Source organism: Macrobrachium rosenbergii, chromosome 6 (genome assembly GCF_040412425.1).
Source record: "Macrobrachium rosenbergii isolate ZJJX-2024 chromosome 6, ASM4041242v1, whole genome shotgun sequence".
NCBI lineage: Eukaryota > Metazoa > Arthropoda > Malacostraca > Decapoda > Palaemonidae > Macrobrachium > Macrobrachium rosenbergii.
Window position 1 is genome coordinate 38,241,512 of NC_089746.1, and position 7,853 is coordinate 38,249,364.

The 7,853-nt window shown below is 29.8% G+C and overlaps 1 long non-coding RNA gene across 2 annotated transcripts in view; it reads left to right on the forward strand.

Moving 5' to 3' along the window:
- LOC136839453 (uncharacterized) overlaps window positions 1–7,315 on the forward strand; it is a 312,435-nt gene extending 305,120 nt beyond the window's left edge. For both annotated transcript variants that reach the window (XR_010853344.1, XR_010853343.1), the window contains 2 exons: window positions 6,705–6,770; window positions 7,049–7,315. This is a non-coding gene — a long non-coding RNA (uncharacterized lncRNA). The remainder of the gene's footprint in view (window positions 1–6,704; window positions 6,771–7,048) is intronic.
- Window positions 7,316–7,853: the final 538 nt, after the last annotated feature.

The window sequence follows — 7,853 nt, forward strand, 5'->3', positions numbered from 1 at the left end:
GGCAAAAGGCGTAGTAAACAGTTATATAAAAAGATATTGTGAAAGTAGTTAGTTTTTATGCATTGTTTTTCTTGCTGAAAACGACTTTTTTTTTATTTCATATGACTTCTCAGTTATTGGACATATTAAGATACGTAACAGGCTCTAGCGCTGTTTAAAAGACGCTACATACCAAATGCTGAAACCATTCTGTGCTGAGCTTTATTTTGTTTCAAATCAGTAAAAAAAAAAATAAATACTGATATTCAACATATTTAAGGTCTGCTTCAGTTCTTGCCTCTTCATCGTTACATCCAAAACGATGTCTAAATATCTGGTTGTATAACAGATTGAAAAAAAAATGGACTGGAAATGGCGTGCCTAAATTATTCAACGTTCTTTAATGCCAATGCTTAATAATAATAATAATAATAATAATAATAATAATAATAATGTGATATTAAATTGTCATAGAGTCGAATTTGTTTAATTACACGGGTTTCATTATTTAAAGATTCTGACCATTATGATACTAAAGAGCGAAATTCTTTCTATGGAATAAACTCATCAATATTGCCACTTATCGTGGTTTGACAGACGATGTTCACTCAGAGCTTTGCTCAGACGCTTTTCATTGGGCATATTGATGTCTGAGCTTTACAGCGCATGGTGGAAAATATTTACTCGATGACCATTCAAATATAAAAAACGATAGTATATTTATTATATCTCCCATTTTAAATAAAATATCTATAAATATTCATGATGAGGGGTAAATGAAGAAACGATAAGTATCAAGAAGAGAACTGTGTAGAACAAAGTGATGTTTATAACAACTGTAAAAATGGACGGAATTTTATTTATATGAGCCGAGATGTATCAGTGTAAAGCATCCGCACTGAAGGACATTTAAATTATTGCGTTTGATACATTAATTACATTGCTCATTAATTACACCGATTCTATATTTGCATTTTGCGCATTTAAATTAATTATATAAATAAGTTTTAAATAACTGTACTTATGCGGTTATTAATTGAGGACGTTATTATATGGGTAATTTTCTAAAAATATGCTCTATCGCAGCTTTTGAGAATTTAAACAGCAACAATAGTTGCTTAAAAAATAACACAAAAGTCTAATTTTGTCTTAGCGCTGGTAATTTTCTTTTAATGTAAAATATTTTTTCGATTTGTCTGTATTGTTTCAAATGAAAATATATTAATGTGGTATAAGCGTGTCTCAAAATATGCCAGCAAGTCGAGAAGCTCAGAGGTAACTACGGCTAGTAAAATAGATATAATTAGTGAAAATGACCACAAAAATTACTCACACAAAACACAATATATAAAATATATATATATATATATATATATATATATATATATATATATATATATATATATATATATATGTATATATATATATATATATATATATATATGTAATATACATATACATATAATATATATATAAATATATATATATATATATATATATATATTATATATAAAATCTATATATTTATATAATATATTATATATATAATATATAATATATATATTATATATGTATATATATATATATATATATATATATATATATATATATATATATATATATATATATACAGTATATATATATATAATATATATATATATATATTTATATAATATAATATATATATATATATATATATATATATATATATATATATATATATATATAAAATATACATATTTATACATATGTATACATAATATATATAATATATATATATATATATATATATATATATATATATATACATACATATATATATATATATATATATATATATTTATAAAATATATATGTATATTTATATATATATATATGTATATTTATATATATATATATATATATATATATATATATATATATATATATATATATATATATATATATATATATATATAAATATGTAATGTGTGTTGTGTTCGTGTGTGGGATTTAGTAGTCACTTTCACTAGATAATCCATATTTTATTAGCCTTAATTACCTCTAAGCTTCTAGACTTTCTGGCATATTTTGAAACACGATTATACCACATAAAGTGTTCATATAGCAAATGGTATTTATGAGTTGAATTATTGTTGTATAGAAAAAACAACAATTAATACTACTAAATGATTTAAAGCTATAAGGATGTTCCAAATGAATTTTTTAAACCGAAATTAAGGAAAGTGGGAAAACAAAAAAGATATTAAAAACACTATGAATTTGTTAGTCGTCATTATATTACTTCATATTAGGTTATGAATTTGTTAAAGTTGTCATTATATTACTTCATATTAGGTTAATTTCTCAGTTCAATAGTCGTTTTATTCATAAGGCAATTGTTTGTGGCATTAATGGTCTTTTTAAAAGTATTTTTAAGTGTAAGAGATTGATTTTACCGGAGATTAATATAATCTATATTACTTTAACTTCGTTTTATTGTATTTATGTATGACATAGAAAAACTATATGGAATATAAACGTTTCCCAATCCGTAGTATTATTTTTCTACGTTTTTGGTACTATGATCCTTATACTTTTTTGGTATTACAATTCTATTCCCATTTATCTTTTGCTGTGTTGCCCCTTGTATACGTTATTTCTTTTATTTTCTTACTATATTTTTCATTATCCTTCCCTTATTCTATCATTTTTATTGGTCCTTGTGATCGCCGTCCAATCAGAAACAGCAAGGGAAGTGGCATCCCTTTCCGCCCATTCAAGTCTCACCCTCTCCCAGCATGAAGGTAAATGCAGTGAATCAGAAGTATTTGAAAGATATGCGCGAAAGGGGAAAGAGTCATGGAATTTGACACCGAAAGTGAGAGTTATTTTCAGACATGGTTCCATACCGAGGGAGGAGTTTCCGTATTTGCTTCATTATTTGTGTCTTCTTCCTTACATAACAAGCTTTGTTATTAAAGCACTTGATTGTATGGTCATTGGACTAGAGTATCCTGTTATTTCTCTGTTCTCCTCTATTGTTTTCCCATTTTTTCTTGCAGTTATATAAAGAATATATGCATATAAAGTGAAAGTAATATTAGAAACTTGAGTCATGTATTCTTTACATAGCTTTCGTTTATAATATTCGATTGACTTTAAAACAAATAAGCTCGGTTCAATACAGTGAAGTAATTATGAATTAATTTCTCATGGCATAACACTCATAGGAAAATTCCATATTATTACTGGCATACACTGATTTTTAGATTATGATTTAAAATATTCATCACTCGATTAATAAAGTAAACATTGCCCCTCAGAACTAACGAATTCTCTTTTATCCAAATATGTCTAGAAATATATATCGATAATTGAAATATTTTCAAATACTTTTTCCTATATTTGACATTTTTTAACTTAAAACCTACAAGTAGTGTTTTAATGAAAAATGATTTCAGACTCCCTTAGATTAGATTTCTGTTATCAAAATGATCAAATTACAAAACAACAGCTATTTTATGTTAACATATAAACAGAGCATAATAACTGGTTAATGTTAAAACAATTCCATCACAATCTCCCAAGCAAAAAGCACACTGGGTTTGGAAACGTCGCCAGCGAGAGGAATCGGATTCCATTTCTATTGCGGAAACAAATCACGCCTTTTCCTTTGATCGCATCATCAAATTCCATCGAACTATCAAAACCTGATTGAAACTGTAATGGTTTTCTTTGGAAGCAAAACCTAGAAGGCGAATCAATACTGATTTCAAGTTAAACATCATGACCCTCTGAGTATTACTTTGGATTGAAATTTTTTCAAATTTTGTTCATCATCCTGAGTACTAATTGACAGGGTTGGAATGTTTGCTTCAAGTTATCATCCCTTTTGGTCAGACAGAGACCAGCGCTGCACACCAGGCTTCGTACTCTTTGTGCTCTCTTATCCGCTTTACTACATCAAGGATGAAGGACTGTGCTGGAAGTAAGCCAGCTTAATCTGAACCATCAACCTTCAAGTTATGGATTTTTGAGCAATATAGAAGAGTTCCTGTTTTTTTATTTTCTTGTCAAAAATACAGTTGCCATTACTTTTCGTGGAAAGCTGTCATAGTTTTAGCAGGACGTCAAGATTTTCTTATGAGACCTAGAGTAAACTACTTGCGGAAGTTCAGTTTCCCATTGAGTTTTAATAATCTTTGTTTATATGATGTCCTCATCAGTGAATGGCTGAATGATTTAACTTACTTTGTGGTGTTAATATTTATGATCTCGGTACTCTTGATATCAGAATTTCAATTCCAGGGCTACAGTTGTTCCCCTTGAATATATATTTCCATACATATTCACCAAACTTCTCTCTTTTCCTCAAAATATATATATTTAGAGACAGGGCGTGCTATCTTTACCAAAGTTTGCAGTCTACAGTTATTTATTTGCTTCGTGCTCTTCAAAATTGTCCTTTAATTTGGTCTTACATTAATTTCTAGTCAAACTGATAATTCTTGTGACTTAAACATAAACTGCCAACATCAGATGTGCTTGCTTTTGATGAAAGCAGGTCAAAGATGCAAATGAGCTCAGATAGAAACTCGGTAGCTTCGGGATTCGCTCATTAAACATTTATTTTTCCACTGTTAGCGATAGCTGCATCTGTGATTTTCAGCTCTTGAACTGTTGAATCCAAATGAAGATTTCGCAGAACCTTTAGACTTCCCCTTTATTATGATGTGCAGATAGCTGGATGAATTGGAGAACGTGAATGAAAAGCACTGAGAGAGCTTTTGCTCAATTAAGAGGATGGACTCGATAGACCCACGCTGATTTGATGAAAGGGTTCAGAAGTAGAAATGAGATGATGCTTGATGAGCATGTATCAATGGGCATATCAAAGGATATATCAGAAAGTAATTGCTTTATCCATAATGAATTGTAATTATCGCATAAATTAATTGCAATCTGATTTGTAATTATCGCAGAAATTTATTGTTACCTTCTTTTAATTGATGAAATCCGGGTTGAATTAAGTAGCCGTTTCTGTTAGTGGATTCCCTTCTTTATTTATTCATTTGTCAAGTGAGTATTCATGAAGCTCCCTTGTTTCAGAAGATATTGGCGGGGAAATAGATTTTCAATTCTTGGTCCAACTAAAATTTGACCTACATACTGCATTTCTCGTCATTCATAAATGCTCTTCATGAGGGTATCAGTTGCATTTAGTGAAATTAATTTATTCTCTCAGTACTGAAGGACTGTATATATATATATATATATATATATATATATATATATATATATATATATATATATATATATATATATATGTACACACATATATATACATATATGAGAATAAATTAATTGCACTAAATGCAACACATACACATATATATACATATATATATTTAAATAACATTAATGAATGACGAGAAATATCATATATATATATATGTGAGAATAAATTAATTGCACTAAATTGGACCTCGTGAAGAAATTAATGAATGACGAATTCGGTAGGTTCCAGTTGGACCAAGAATTGAAAATCCAATAATATCTTCTGAAACTAGGGAGCTCCATGAATATTCACTCGACAAATGAATTAATAAAGAAGGAAACCCACTAATTAGAAACGGCTACTTCATTCAACCCGGATTTCATCAGTTAAAAGAAGGTCATCGTAACGAAATGGATGCAAATTTTATGAATTTAAAGAGTGCTGTTCGAATTGGTAACATCATTGTTAAATGCTGAAAACAAAGAAGCGAGCTTAATTGGAATCAATCTTCGTGAGAGGGGAAGTTAAACGAAGGGGAAGTGTGTGTTACATTTTGACATACTTTAACCACTGAATTAAACATTTATTTTCCATTTTGCAAATACAAATGCTTCCATGTTACCACACGTAGAAACCTTCAATCAATCCAGTGTTTTTAATCTTAGGCTTAATTGGTGGAAAATAGAGAAATATAACACATCCTAGTACATTTGTATGATTCGCCTTTACTCCTTAAGTAAAAGAACTTTTTAGATCAATAATCAAAGGAAATCATATCTCCTAGCGTAATGAATAAAGTAATGGGGTTAATCAGTTGCATGAAACCTTCATTTGCATTTATAAAGGTTAAGTTAACGCGTCTCTTGGTCATACGACTAGCAAAGTCATGATCATCAGTGGTATACAATTAATATACAAAGACGTTACTTATGAATGTAAATTTTTAAAATGATCATGCTTTTTACACTTTAATCCAAAGTAAAAAGTATGCTGAAAACGATGGTTGAGGGCTTGCAAGCCTAAACCACTGAGTTTTATCAGATTTCTGCAAATTTTGCAATTTTTTATGCATTATTTGCGATTTTACGTTTTCTGTTGTCCATTTATTCTATAATCATTGTGTCGATGATAAAATCATATTTTAAATGAAAAAAGTGTGGGAAATTAAAATATTCCAAAAAGTTATAAATTAATATTTTGCAAGCTATAGGTATTTTTTACGTGCCAAATGACAAAAAATAATATAAATATTAGTACTTTTTTACACTCAAAAGTGTGTTATTTCTTCATTTGTAAGCTTGTCACTTTTATTTTGCAACAAACACTCTTTGCTGATAATGATGCCTATTATGCAATTTACAGATAAAATTAAAACATCATAAAAGTTTAAGAGAGCTGGAGTAAACCCCATGTTATTGTTATTGGATTTTACTTTTCTCTAATTGTCATGCTTTCTCTTTTACAGGAAGAAAATCATTCATAGGATCTCATACATAAATCGACATTGTTCAGATCATGGCTGCTGCTAAAGGTAAAAGATTAAATTTTGGGTTGATTGCAAAGCTCTTTCTCATGAAACATGGTAGCCTAATATATCTAGAAGCTAGCAACATGGGTAATAGTCTGATGCTCAAGTTATTCTGTTTAACAAATCAATCTGATGCTCAGCAATAACTAGCCATGCAGTGAAAATTAAGTTGCATTTAGGTATGAATATCTTTCATCTTATGTACCTTTTGTCTCTTGTATATGTGGCCTTTACCTTAACCCAACTCAGTTTACATTAATTTGCTGTATATCTCTTTCCAGATAATCAGCCGGTCTTAGAATGTATTCTTCACACTGAACCTGGGTCAGTAGCAGGAGAAACCACACGTTCTTTTACAGCAGAGACATGGGCCACGGCACTAAGATCAGCAGAACACAGGGAACAGGGCCTTCAAAGTATGCAAGTGTGTGCACCAAGGTCTTGTCCATTAGTGATGATAACTTACATATTTATATGGCTGTCATCCCAGGTGTCAACAAGTTTTTTCTGCTGTCAGAAGAGCAGTAAATATTACAAACCAAACAAAATCTAGCTCTAACACTGGTGCTTGTAGTTCTAAAATTAGACCTGATAATACAAAACAGACTGTAATTGATGTTTGTAGTACTAACACTAGATCATCACGTACTGGTGTTTTCCCGTATAAATGCATTTTCTGTCACAATCCCGTGTGTATAATGCTAAGAAAAGAGGGGGTTTCTATGAAAATGTCACTATCTGTCAAACAAAAATGGCTGAACAGATCATAAAAAAAGCTTTCCAATGGGATCCAAGTCCTACACTTGAAAATGAATATGTTCACGTTGATTTCCTAGCAAAGGAAGTGCATTATCACGATTCCTGCAAAACAGGATAGGTTTTGAAGATGAAAAGTCTCAGTAAAGTTAATGATGATGGGGTGCAAGAAAGCCTCACTGAAAAAAGACAAAAAGCTTATGAAGAATTGCAGAGATTTATTGAGTCGGAAATATTCATACAGAAGAAGTCTTTCCCTCTTGTGCTATTGAGTGACAAATTCTTGGAACTTCAAAGAAGAGCACATATAAGAAATCCATCTTCAAAACC